We start from the raw sequence: 15,344 nt of genomic DNA, 5'->3' as shown, positions 1-15,344 counted from the left end.
TCCACTTATATAATTTGCTTCTTTTTTTCTTCTTGGATTCGTGTTTTTAAACATTATCCTTGGGTTTTTTCAATGAATGGTACTTAACTAAACGTTTTATTTAAATTTTATACTGCCTTTAATTTTACCGGTGACATCATCAGTTGGTTAACCGTTATATGGATTATCTCTGATCACCGCGGATATGTTCTATTTACAGTAGTCTTTATTTCCTCAATTATGACATTATCGAATGAGACTTACTGCATGACATCGCATTTGTACTTGCCATGAGAAAAAGTGACGGGTGCCACATGTGGATTAGACTTTTCTTAATATATTTTAGTGAATTGCTCTGTCTGGGGGTTTTGAGACGTATTTTGTTGACTGTGGTTTGTCTGATTGTCGTGTTTCTTTGTTTTGTCTGTTCCTTTTGGACTTTTGAATCTGTCTTTAGATACATCGCAATAACAGTTGATCTATAACAGTGCAATTTCAACAGAGTATTGGTATGTAAATTTGGAAAATACCAGAAAGTAACTCGTGCAAGCGTGGATTTGTAGGACATTTTGCATAAATTTAGAGAACGAAGACGATGTTGTTCGTTGTTGAAGAAATATGGATGTCACTTATTTTTCTTCTCTGAATTTTCATTTTTGAACCAGTCAGGATACAAACGACAATCTTTAATCGGTTAATCAATTGCTTTCAGAATTTTATAGAAGTTATATATAAGGTACGCCTTTTGCAAATTAAGGTATTAGATTCACGAAAATGAGCAGCTATTGGATATATTCATCTATGCATTCAAAAAGATTTAAGATATATATGCCAAGGAGGTGCCAAAACACTATTTGGTATATAAATATATAAGATATTCACAAATCATTACAAGTTCCTGTCCACGGTCGTGTACAAATATACTAATGTGATATAGTTAGACAAAGACAAAATATGTGTGTTGTTGCAAAAATCTTTTTTAAAGCGTAGTAAGATCGTTAGTGCGCTACCTCTAGTGGCCAATATTACAAATCTGCTGAAGACGATGCTGCACTGGAAACCTAATCTTTACTGTATTTTTTTTTTTTTTTCTTTTTTACTTAAACAGTATGGAGTTGTATGGTGCACAGTGTTCTCTTTTCCGTTTCGCCTCGGTATCATAATCACCGTTCCCTTTTTAACTTGAAAAGTGTCTTTATCAAATAAACGTTTCTTTGCATGAGCGAACCTGTTTTATGATGGAATGTTTCTTTGAGCGGAGATGTCTTATTAAGGGAATGTGTCTTCGAGCAATGGTGTCTTATGTTGGGGTGTTTCTTTGAGCGAATATATCTTATGAAGGGAAGGTTTCTATGAGTGAAGATGTCTTGTGATGGAATGTTTCTTTCAGTGAAGATATATTATGAAGGGAATATTTCGTTGAGCGAAGATGTCTTTTGAAGGGAATATTTCTTTTAGCGTAGCTGTTTTATGAGGGGAATTATATATATATTTTTTTTTTGAGCTAAGGTGCCTAATGAGATGAATAGCGAAGTTTTCTTATGGGCATGATGAGGGGAATGTTTCTAGATCTATGACGAAGATTTCTTATGAAGGGAATATTTCTATGAGTTAATGTGTCTTGTAAAGGGAGTGTTTCTTTAAGAGAGGTTGTCTTGTGACGGGATTTTTCATTTGTTGTGTGCTGTGATCGATCATAAATAACTAGGGTTAATCAACGGCATTTTAAATTGTCCCCCTGTTTCTCCCACGTACTACCATACTACAGGAGCTTCTGGCCTATGTTAGTCTTGTATGATATTTAATTTTATATATATAAGAAGATATGGAATGAGTGCCAATGAGACAACTCTCCATCCAAGTCACAATTTATAAAAGTAAACCATTATAGGTCAAAGTACTATCTTCAACACGGAGCCTTTGCTCACACCACACAGCAAGATATAAAGGGCTATATATATCGGAGTTTATTATCATGTATGACTTCCGTTATCACTGAACTTAGTCTAGTACAAATTTGTGTTAAGGGGCCAGCTGAAGTACACAACCAGGTGGGGGTTTTCTCGCTGTATTGAAGATCCATTGGTGGCCTTCGGCTGTTTTTTACTGGTTGGTCGTGTTGTCTATTTGACACATTCCCGATTTCCATTCTCAATTTTATTAGATCTATCTGATTCCCCTGTCTTTGTACTACTACTTTTGAATTATTAAAGTTCCATAATACGAATTGAAAGGTTTGCTTCAGTCACTGAATTCCTTTATATATATATGGACCATGAATGAGGTCATATATTTTAAGTGTCTGTGTAATTTATTTGTTGGTTGAAAATTTGAACTAGCTTCAATGACGAAGAAAATAAAACCAGACTCAAGCTAGAAAACAAGTATCAAGCTAAGAACAAGAAAATGTACCAAGCTAGCGAAATAGATCATCCAGCTAGCAAACACTTGAAGAAGATGCATCTAGATAGCGGACAATAAACCATCGAACAAGAAGAAGTGTCATATATTTATAGAATATATTGCATCTTTCAATGATGACTTTGATTAATACGTTGGTGTTGAAAAATCTATGCTACATTGAGGAAGAATCCTATATATCATTCTAAAGTGCAAGTTACTTTTAAAATGTACTTTTAAAGATTATACATGCAATATTTCATATTTATGAGTAGGAAGACAGTTTGTAATTTTAATGTAATGCAATTTACCCCCGTCTTTTTTTCAGTATAGATACGTATTTTGAACTTCAAACAAACATCAAATTTATTCAGCCCACATTTCTTACAATTAAAGGGACATTTCTTTTATCAGATGTTTCATGGGTTCGAGTGGTTTGATTATATTTGTTGTGTCATGTTACAATATTTTTGTTTAACTAATGCAATTTATCTTTTTTCTTATTTTCTCTTAAACCAGTGAGAACTAATTACTTACGAAAACCTTTTTAAAAAGTAACTTATTAAACTATCAACGCACGGAAAGCATTAAAGTACAAATCTGAGTTTATCTGCACACATGGACTTACATTTTGCCTTAAAGAAAAGCATCAACTTTGAAGTAAAAAATATGTTTACCTTCAAACTTTCAAGGTTTTATTATAACATATATATTTTTTCAGCGTTTCGCAGTATAGCGGAAAAATACTGTCTGAACTTCTTGGGAAGAAAGATAAGACGTTAGCAATATCCTTTAACTCTACTTTCCGCTATATAGATGACGTTCTTTCACTAAACAATTCAAAATTTGGTGACTATGTGGAACGCATCTATCCCATCGAATTGGAGATAAAGGATACTACAGATACAGTTAAGTCGGCTTCATATCTTGACTTAGATCTAGAAATTGACAATGAGGGTCGGTTGAAAACAAAACTTTACGATAAAAGAGATGATTTCAGCTTTTCAATTGTGAACTTTCCATTTCTAAGTAGCAACATTCCAGCATACGGGGTATATATCTCCTAATTGATACGATATTCCCGTGCTTGCATTTCCTATCATGATTTTCTTGATAGAGGGTTACTGCTCACAAGGAAGCTATTAAACCAAGAGTTCCAAATGGTGAAGTTGAAATCATCCCTTCGTAAATTTTACGGACGCCATCACGAGTTGGTTGACCGTTATGGAATAACCGTTTCACAAATGATATCGGATATGTTCTTTACGTCGTAACTACAATCCCCTTCCCTTTCATGAATGTGACCTACCGAATTAGACTATTTACCGGATTTGTAACCACATAAGCAACACGACGGGTGCCACATGTGGAGCAGGATCTGCTTACCCTTCCGGAGCACCTGAGATCACCCCTAGTTTTTGGTGGGGTTCGTGTTGTTTATTCTTTAGTTTTCTATGTTGTGTCATGTGTACTATTGTTTTTCTGTTTGTCTTTTTCATTTTTAGCCATGGCGTTGTCAGTTTGTTTTAGATTTATGAGTTTGACTGTCCCTTTGGTATCTTTCGTCCCTCTTTTAAAGTTTCTATAATATTTTGTATAGGTCAATGATGTATGATTTGATAGGTCAGGTGACCTTATGTTTTGTTATGTTAATTTGTTTTTCGCGGGTTCGTGAAAAAAAATGTCTAGGTGGTCATTCTAGCCGTAGACATCGTACAGTTAAAATGTCGGAGCCGGTATAGCTAGATTCTTTGATTAAACAAAGTGTGCAAGAAGCTGTTTCATCCGCACAGAATGATATTGTACATCACATGGACAGGATTATCAAAAGCAGTTTTGACGCTTTCCAAAAGTCGACGAACGAAAATCAACGACAATTGTTAGAAACACAACTTGCCAAGATTGAAGATGGATTCGGACAATTCCGTGTTCAAGAGAAAGGGGAATGAAGAACAATTTAAAGTTAATTCCAAAGTTGCCAACAAGAGGAAGGAAGCTAGATGTTTTCTGAGGGAAGACCCGAAGCAAACAGACCCAAAAGGCAGCACAAAGTATCAGTGAAGGTTTGGATATATTACGTCATAGACAAAAATTAGTTAAATTGGCAGACTAATCCGAGAGTGACTGGAAAACAGTGACAAAATATGAAACTCATAGTCTGGTCGACGACTCTGAAGATGACAAACGAATCATCAGAGCCGAAAACAAAGCTGCACGTAAAATCAAGGACGAGAAACAAAGTAAACAGCATAGATCAACCCCTTAATACAGTACCTCTCAATCGTCGAGATTTAATTCCAACGCACCTAGAAATAATGTTCCAGTTCAACGCCCAGAGAAATGTCATGAGTGTGATATTCCCGGACACTGGAGGGTCGACCATTAAACTGGTGCTTTTGGTGCAACAATGCAAAGAAACAAGATTGACAAGATAAGTAAAAATGTAAATAGTTTTGATAAAACTGTAGAAAACTTTGATAGTTTTGACAAAAGCACAATTGCGAAAGATACGCATTCACAATTCGTTAAGCTTGATAACACATTTAAAAGTACAGTTACAAAGGTGAACTCTAACGATTCACCGGTAAACAGGTTACGCAACGCGTTCACTTATTGGCAAATGATTTATGCAAACGACTATATTCTTAACTATTATTAGAGATGGTTACAGAATTCCGTTTTATACGGAACCTGAAAGCTGTAGTTTAAGGAACAATAAGACAGCATTTGATAATGCAGAGTTTGTTGAATCTGAGATCACTAAGTTAATTGGTCGGGGTTGTATATCTCAAGTACCCGAGTGACCAAAAGTAGTCAATCCTCTCACAGTTGCCAGGAATAAAGAAAAATTCAGACTTGTTCTTGATTGCAGGCATATAAACCCCCACTTACACAAATCTAGGTTCAAATATGAAGATGCTGTTGAAGCTAGTCATATGTTCGAAAAGGGAATAGATCTTCTATCAGCATATCATCATATTGGAATATTCGAAGATCACAAAACGTACTTAGGTTTCAGTTGGTTTCATGAACATGAAAAAGTAACAAAATACTGCGTTTTTAACGTATTACCTTTTGGTATAAGTACAGCAGGATACATAGAATGAAATTCAAAACAGTGTGGCTGTGGCCATCGATTGACACATTAAATTCATCCATTGACTGGGACAATTTACGTGAACGTTTGTCTGTAACGACCACTGTTCACGACGTACCTACGATAGACATTTAAACTGTGGGTTCACCAAGGTTTCTTAACGCTTTTTATTATAAAATAATTCGAAAAATTAATCAGAAATAACCTTTATGTTTTGATTTATATAATTGATATAAATCAAAACATCGTGTTATTTCTGATTAATTTTTTCGAATTACTTTATTAAGGTGTTGAGAACCTTTGGTGACCCCATAGTTTAAGTGTCTTTAAAAAGTACACAGTGAGCAATGGTCGTTACATACAAACGTTCAACTAAATTGTCCCAGTCAATGGATGAATTTAATGTGTCAATCAATGGCCACAGCCACACTGTTTTGAATTTCATTCTATTTACTAAGGTTGTTAGATGCATTGTAAAATATTTAAGAGATCAAGGATTACAGATTATAATGTATCTTGATGATGGCATAGGTGGGGCAAGTGAAATTAGTAAGGCTAATTTCTGTAGCTTAACGTACGTTATGCTTTAAGATCGGCTGGTTTTTTAATTGCCGAAGAAAAGTGTAGTTGGGAACCAAGTCAATCAGTTACTTGGCTAGGTTTGGTGTGGGACATGAAAGATGGTATTTTTTATGTGACAGAAAGTAGATTGAATAAGTCGAAAGATACGCTGAATGTGATTATTCACAGGTTGAGAAAAGGTGAAATAAAAGTAACAGCCAGGTTTTTGGCATCCATTATTGGACAGATTATTTCTATGCAAGGGGCAATTGGCCCAGTAGTACGGTTGCGTAAAAGGAGTATGTACGATTGCTTATTGAGCAAGTTGGAACGCTCCTGTGCTTTTGAATAGCAAAGCATTAGATGAAATTGGAAGGAAAACGTAGTCATACTGAATGGCAGAGATTTGAGTATAGTGAAACAGTATTCTTGCATTGTTTATAGTGATGCATCCGGTATAGGTTTCGGAGGGTATGCTGTCAGTATCAGTGGTATTGAAGTTATGGGTAGTTGGAATTCTGTAGAAAGTCTGAAAAGCTCCACATGGAGAGAGTAAGAAGCTGTATATAGAGTTTTGTTGTCATTACTAGTAACATTTCAAAGTGAAACTATTAAATGGTATACTGATAATCAAAATATTGTTTACATTATTAAGCAAGGTAGTAGAATGGGCGATCTACAATTAATCGCCATCAAGATAGCCAATGTATGTAAGCTTAACAATATTGTATTGTTACCACAGTGGGTACCAAGAGACAAAAACGTTAAGGCTGATCAGATCAGTTAAAGTACTAGTGTAGACTGTGATGACTGGGGAATAGACCCAGAAGTGCATTCAGTTCTAGATAATTTGTGGGGTCCTCATACGGTAGATCAATTTGCGTCAGATTATAATACAAAATGTCTGGTCTTCAACTCTAAGCACTCGTGTACTAATACTTCAGGTATTAATGCTTTTGATGAAGATTGGAAAAGCGAAATTAATTGGATTGTACCACCACCTTCACTTGTTTCCAAATGTATTCAAAAAATGAATCAAGAAAAATCTATCGGTACACTAATTGTTCCATACTGGAGGGCAGCTCCTTTTTGGCCAATTTTAAACGTTGGTATTGAAGGTTCGCAAAAATTTGCGAGTTTTGTAGGAGACAGCAGATTGTTGTCATCAAGTGTAGTTATGAGAGGAAGAGGAAGGAACGGATTGTTCGGAAACACAGATACAAATTTCACTTTGTTGTCACTTCAAAATAGATTTTAGATATTTATTATTGTATTTGTTTTTTTAGGGATCGGGTTAAAATGTACCATTCAGAAAGAAATTTCACAGTGTGGAGCGATTTCAGAAAATTTCACTCAACTTGGTTGGAAAATGGAAGAATTTTTGTTACATTCACATAGCAGCAACACCAATAGTAAATATTTTTATTCTTTTAAACGTTGGGAACAGTTTATATCGAAAGAAGGAGGAAAATCTATTCCCACTTCTCCAATTCACGTTGCGTTATACTTAACTCATTTGCTGGATAAAGGCTCGTCTAAAAGTGTAGTACAATCTGCCGTTTACGGGATCAAGTGGGCGCATAACATTCAAGGAATTCAAGATTTTCGTTGTGAATTTAATGGAAGCTGCAAAACGACAACCACACAGACCGAAAGTGAAAAAAGATCACATTACTGTAGATGTTTTGATAAATTTATGTTCTAAGTACAAAGATTGTAATGATTTACTTGTTATATGGGATTTAACTATGATTATTTTATGTTTTGCTGGTTTTCTTCGTTATGATGAAGTAAGCGCTATTCGTTGTAAGGATAAAGTTTTCAAAGATGATCATTTTTCAATCAAGATATTTAAGAGTAAAACTGATCAATATAGATTAGGTGACTAAATTATCATTTGTAAAGGAGAGTCAATTGCCTGTCCATATTTATTATTGAAAAGGTATTTTCAATTAGCTATGATTAATTCTGAATCAGATATTTTTTATTTAGACCAATTTTCAGCTCAAAACATACCAAACCAAAACATCTCATAAAACCAAGATGGCGACCTCCAAAATGGCGACCACCACCTGTTCCTGACCGATGCCGGCAAAAATTATTTAAATGCTCATCAAACGCCTTCGGGCACCGAGCCGACCGTGCGAGGGCTGTATGGCCAGTCAAGGTCGTTAAACACTTCCATTTTGTTGATGCTGTTTTATGAGGGGAATTTTTTTTTTTAGCTAAGGTGCCTAATGAGGGGGTATTTCTTTTAGCGAAGATGTCTTATGATGGGATGCTTCTATGAGTGAATATGTCTTGTGAAGGGAGTGTTTCTCTGAACGAAGATGTCTTATAAGGGGAATATGTCTGTGAGCGAAGATGTTTTATGAGGGGATGTTTCTATGAGTGAAGATGTCTTATGAAAGGAATATTTCTATCAGTGGAAACGTCTTGTGAAGGGAATATTTCATTTGTTTTGTATCGTGATCGATCATTGATAATAATGGTTAATTAACCACATGTTAAATCGTCCCCTTTTTTCTCCCACGTACTTACATACTACAGGTGTTGCATGTTAATATATTGAATGATTACAGCCTGAATTGACGTACATACAGGTTAAAGTGCTTGATAAAAAAACTATTGGTATATATAGGCAGCTTTTTATAAACAAATCCTAAATTTTTAAGGCCGTGATAAACAATTTTGAATTATTAGAGTCAACTTAAGGGACCGGTCAGTATTTATTGGGGGGTTGGGACCGGTGCAATTCATATTTCTCCCTTTAAAAATATCTATGTCCTATCCTCTGAATATACCAAAAAAAGTGTCTGTCCTATATGAAATATCTACTAAATAAGTAATTGTCCTATCTAATCTATGAATAAATCTAACAGACCTTAACTTCATTTTTAACAGATTAACATAGATCACATAGTAGTCTTTGAATTTGTCTGGAATTTATATAAATATATCAAAACAGTAGAACTGCAATTATAAAGGAAGATTTTTACATGAAGAGTAATACAATATTATAAACTATTTCTATTTAATCCTACCTTTATTGAATGCTTTGCATTTGGTTAATTAATGATAGCAGTATATCACATCACTTATTAAAAGCTCCATATTAAAATGATCTCTTTTTACATTTGTTTATTGTCGTTTATTTTGTTTTTTTTTATTAAATTTATGGGTATTTTGTTCGGCGGAGGCCATTTGAGCGCATTAATAGGACATTTGAGCAAAAAAATAGGACGTTTGAGCGCCAAATTAGAACCCATTTGAGCGCCAGAATTTTAACCCATTTTAGCGAAAATTAAAATTGTCAAAGCCCATTTTTGCGAAATATTTTAAACCCTTATTAGTAAATACATAATATATAATAAATTTTAAAAAGTTTAATAGACTCAAGACATGTCCATTAAAATACAGCACTAATAGACTCAAGACAGCACAACACAAAACAATATATAAGTTTTCAATTAAAATACAGAACGAAAAGTCTAATAGGTTAAATCAAATGTTAAAAGTCTGTTCTAGCCTGGAATTTATAAGCTAGAGAACGTACGTAATTGGCTCTAGATATACCCCCTGTACAATACTGTTCATAGAATTGCATTAGGAACTGCTCTTTCTCTTTCTCTTTTCTCGATTGTGGTGCACATTCTCTATAAATACTTTGTCTATCCTATATCGGAATCCATCACAAATTAATTTTTTCCTTTGTTCGTTTCAACAACTTTTAGGAATTTTTGGGCCCAAAAGCTCTTCAACTTTGTACTATATGTTTGGCCTTTTAGGCATTTTTTGATTCGAGCGTCACTGAATGACGAAACGCGCGTCTTGCGTATATATAAAATTTTTGATCCTGGTATCTATGATGAGTTTTCTTGTTTGTTCCTCAATTTATCTTGTTTATTTTGTTGTAATTAAATTTGTATATATATAGCCTAATTACTGCATTCATACATATGCCATAAAAATATTGCTGTCCTATCAGTGTTGACAACTAAAAAAGTAGAAGTCCTATCGAAAATTAAATTTTAAAAAATGTGTGTCTTACTGCGTTTTGCACCGGTCCTAACCCCCCTAATAAATATTGACCGGTCCCTAAATAATTGAAATACATGTGTTATTGCACAAATAGCAATACAAGGAAATGTTGCCATTTTTCAAAATGTTTTACTCACAAATAAACTAATCATCTCTTTATGGGATTTTTATTTCTAAATACAAATTAAGATCTAACTGATTCTCCTGTCTCTGTACTACTACTTTTGAATAATAAATTATAAAGGTTCCATAATATGAATTGAAAAGTATGCTTCAGCCACTGAAATCTATATTGTATATATGTGGACCATGCATGAGGTCATATATTTGTAGTGTCTGTTATTTATGTATTGCTTGAAAATGGCTTTGAAAAAGCTCTAGTGACGAAAAAGATATTATCAGATTGAAGCTACCGAACAATAATCCACCGAACAATAAGCAATCAAATATTGAGATATATCAAGCTAGCGAACAAGAAGTTGTATCAAGCTAGCGAACAAGAAGTTGTATCAAGCTAGCGAACAAGAAGTTGTATCAAGCTAGCGAACAAGAAGTTGTATCAAGCTGGCGAACGAGGAGAAGTATTACGCTAGCGAACAAGAAGATGTATCAAGCTAGCGAATAAGAAGTTGTATCAAGCTAGCGAACAAGAAGATGTATCAAGCTGGCGAACAAGAAGAAGTATCAAGCTAGTGAACAAGAAGTTGTATCAAGCTAGCGAACAAGAAGTTGTATCAAGCTGGCGAATAAGAAGGAGTATCAAGCTAGCGAACAAGAAGATGTATCAAGCTGGCGAACAAAAAAATGTATCAAGCTAGCGAACAAGAAAATGTATCAAGCTGGTGAACAAAAAGATGTATCAAGCTAGCGAACAAGAAGTTGTATCAAACTGGCGAACAAGAAGATGTATCAAGCTGGCGAACATGAAGAAGTATCAAGCTAGCGAATAAGAAGATTTATTCCATATTGGTTTTATTTTAGTAAGTTTCTCTATATGAATTGGATTTTAAATTAAAAGCATATTCACCTGAGAAAGTGTTATTCACCGCGCTAAACGTCACGGGCTTTTACATGCAACGTTATGGTAAAATGTTTCATGTAAAATTTGTTTTGGTATAAAAATTATGTTTGTCATTTTAAAAATACATTTTCTTTTCTCGGAATATGGAATAAAACAATTACTGTCTTTTGTTTCGGTAAATATGAGGTTTAATTGACTTTTGAAAAACTGATAGTCACTTCGGCCGTCGTCCTCAGTGAATATCATTTTTTCAAAAGTCAATAAAACCGCACATTTACCTCATCAAAAGACAGTAATTGTATAGTATCAAGCTAGCGAACAAGAAGAAGTATTAAGCTAGCGAACAAGAAGTTGTATCAAGCTGACGAATAAGAAGGAGTATCAAACTAGCGAACAAGATGATGTATCAAGCTAGCGAACAAGAAGATGTATCAAGCTAGCGAACAAAAAGTTGTATTAAGCTAGCGAACAAAAAGTTGTATCAAGCTAGCGAACAAGAAGATGTATCAAGCTGGCGAACAAGAAAAAGTATCAAGCTAGCGAATAAAAAGATGTATCAAGCTAGCGAACAAGAAAAAGTATTAATTAAGTTAACGAACAAGAAGTTACATTAAGCTAGCGAACAAGAAGAAGTATCAAGCTGGCGATCAAGAAGATGTATCAAGCTAACGAACAAGAAGAAGTATCAAACTAGCGAACAAGAAGAGGTATCAAGCTAGCAAACAAGAAGTTGTATTAAGCTAGCGAACAAAAAGTTGTATCAAGCTAGCGAACAAGAAGATGTATCAAGCTGGCGAACAAGAAAAAGTATCAAGCTAGCAAATAAAAAGATGTATCAAGCTAGCGAACAAGAAAAAGTATTAATTAAGTTAACGAACAAGAAGTTACATTAAGCTAGCGAACAAGAAGAAGTATCAAGCTGGCGAACAAGAAGATGTATCAAGCTAAAGAACAAGAAGAAGTATCAAACTAGCGAACAAGAAGTTGTATCAAGCTAGCGAACAAGAAGATGTATTAAGCTGGCGAATAAGAAGTTGTATAAAGCTAGCGAACAAGAAGATGTATCAAGTTAGCGAACAAGAAGTTGTATTAAGCTAGCGAACAAAAAGTTGTATCCAACTAGCGAACAAGAAGTTGTATCAAACTGGCGAACAAGAAGATGTATCAAGCTGGCGAACAAGAAGTTGTATCAAGCTAGCGAACAAGAAGATGTATCAAGCTGGCGAACAAGAAGAAGTATCAAGCTGGTGAACAAGAAGAAGTATCAAGCTAGCGAACAAGAAAAGTATCAAGCTGGTGAACAAGAAGTTGTATAAAGCTAGCGAACAAGAAGTTGTATTACGCTAGCGAACAAGAAGTTGTATTAAGCTAGTGAACAAGAAGTTGTATCAAGCTAGTGAACAAGAAGAAGCATCAAGCTGGCGAACAAGAAAAAGTATCAAGCTAGCGAACAAGAAGAAGTATCAAGCTGGTGAACAAAAAAGTTGTATAAAGCTAGCGAACAAGAAGTTGTATTAAGCTAGCGAACAAGAAGTTGTATCAAGCTGGTGACCAAAAAGATGTATTAACCTAGTGAACAATAAGCCAACGAACAAGAAGATGTATCAGTATCACGCTAGCGAACAAGAAGATGAATCAGTATCACGCTAGCGACCAATAAGCTGGAGTGATAGAGACGATGTATTTCTAGTGGACATTTAGTCAGCGAACAAGAAGATGTATTAAGCTAGCAGACAATAAGCCAGCGAATGAGAAGCTGTTTTAAGCTAGCGAACAAGAAGTTATATCAAGCTAGCGAACAAAATTATCAGCTAGCGAAAAAAGATGCATCACTGATGCTAGCGAACAATAAGCCATCGAAATAGACAAAGGATTACTGTAGTTATTTCTAGATAACAAAATGTATAACGTAATAACTGTTTTGTGTCAAACATAACACTACAGATCTAGAGCATAATATATATAGCATGTGTTTTTGGTTTTTGTTTTTTATCTATAATAAAATTGAGAAAGGAAATGGGGAATGCGTCAATGTATAGACATTCTTTATTATTTTCCTTATTTTAAAGTGTCAAAAATTTGAAGAATATATATTGCATCTTTAAATGATGACTTTGATTAATTAATTGATTTTGAAAAACCCATGCTTCATTTAAGAAGAATCCTATATATATCATTTTAAAGTGCACGGCACTTTTAAAATGCACTTTTAAAGTTTATACATGCAATATTTCATATATGAAGAGGAAGACATTTTGTCATTTAAATTCTATTGCAATTTATAAATGTAGGACTCTAAAGTGCGATGGGGACGCTAAAGTACGATGGTCACGCTAAAGTGCGATTGCATACGCTAAAGTGCGATTCCTCCATACGCTATTAAAGTCCGATGGTCAGCGAAAGTATAGACGTACGAATAGTACTTGGATTATGACGTTAATGTAGTCGTTTATACAAACCAAAAATGAATACTTTAGAGTACCATCGCACTTTAGAGTCCTACATATACAACTCTTCATGTTTTTCAGAATAGATAAGTATTTAGAACTTCAAACAACAAATTTATTCATCCCATATTTCTAACAATTACAGGCATGTTTATTTTGTCAAATGTTTCGTGAGTTTGTGTGGGTTGATTAGATATATTGCGTCCTGTTTCAATTATTTTGTAAATTTACTAATGAAATTTATCTATTTTATTATTTTATCTTATACCAGAACTAATTACTCAGCGTTTTTTAACGAATAATCTTTAAAAAAAAAACGCTATTTGTTAAATGACCATATACTGACAGCATAAAAGTACAACTTGAATCATAATTCATCTACACAGACAATTCGAAAGACAGATAATAATGGATCACAGCTTATGCTGAAGATTTATAAAATGTTAGACATCAAAAGACATGTTTTTCAAAAAAGATATATATCAAAATGAAAAATGCCAAAACAACTTAAATTTCACAGATGAATATTAATTTTATAAAATTAAAAGAGTACTTTATTTAAAAAATATTAAAATGACACGCACATGTATATATCAGCATCCGGCCATTTTAAAAAGGGGGGTTCCCAACCCAAGACAAAAAGGGGGGTCCAACTATATGTCCCCATTCAAATGCATTGATCGTCAAAAAAGGGGGGTTCCAACCCCCGGAATCCTCCCCTGGATCCGCCACTGAGGTTCATAATATTCATTTTTTGGGGAAAGACTCCCTAATGGGGTTGGCCAGAGTATCATTCCCTCACGTCAATCATTTTGTTTTGATAGTTTGGAAACCCCCTCAAAATGTCATACTGAAATTGATTACAAGGACAACAGATTGACTTTAAATACATTTTTTACACATTTCCCTTCTGTTTCTCGTGAAATTATCGTATATTGAGCTTTCCCTTACACTATATATACGTTTCTTTAACAGGCTTGAAAAATCAGTATTACGAAATATTCTAAATACATCTGACCTAGTGACGTCATTGTTTGAATGCCACACTACACAGGGATATCCTTTATTCATTATAAAAATCATTCACAGTATTTGTATACTAATTTAAAGTCCGTATTTGTTAAATGTAAACCTAATTATGGTAGGTCAACTTTCGCGGTAAACAATGTCAATGGCGATACATGAGATTGGGGAGAAAAACGTCAGTTTTCATTGTTTCTGTAAAGTTCTGTTTTTAGAATCTTCCTCCAATTTAGGAGCACCTCAATTGATGAGTACTAATACACTAAAATCAAAGTAAATGTTTCTGAACACTTAAAATGTGACATTATCACATAAGCAACACGACGTGTGCCGCATGTGGAGCAGGATCTGCTTACCCTTCCGGAGCACATGAGATCACCCCTAGTTTTTTGGTGGGGTTCGTGTTGTTTATTCTTTAGTTTTCTATGTTGTGTTGTGTCGTGTTTGCTGTTGTTTGTTTGTCTTTTTCATTTTTAAAGGCAGTGCTTTAAGGCCTGACTTTCAAGTCATGAGGTTCATCTTTCCTTACGCAAATCTTTGCTGGGGGTCATTTTGCAAGAAATAGATCCGGAAATGTTTAAATTTCTCCTCTACTTTTTGTGGTATGTATTGGTTTTTGTTCCTTTCATTTACATTGGGAAATAAAGAAACGATTAGTGTGTATTGTTCGTTTTAAAAATCTGTTTATTAATGTGTCTTTTGCATTATAAGCAGTCAATCTGATTACAAACTATCATTATTCGAATTCCGTGTGGAAAGAGGTCCGTTCAATTTC

Source organism: Mytilus galloprovincialis, chromosome 13 (genome assembly GCF_965363235.1).
Source record: "Mytilus galloprovincialis chromosome 13, xbMytGall1.hap1.1, whole genome shotgun sequence".
Classification (NCBI taxonomy): Eukaryota; Metazoa; Mollusca; class Bivalvia; order Mytilida; family Mytilidae; genus Mytilus; species Mytilus galloprovincialis.
Note: the sequence above shows the minus strand (reverse complement) of the source record.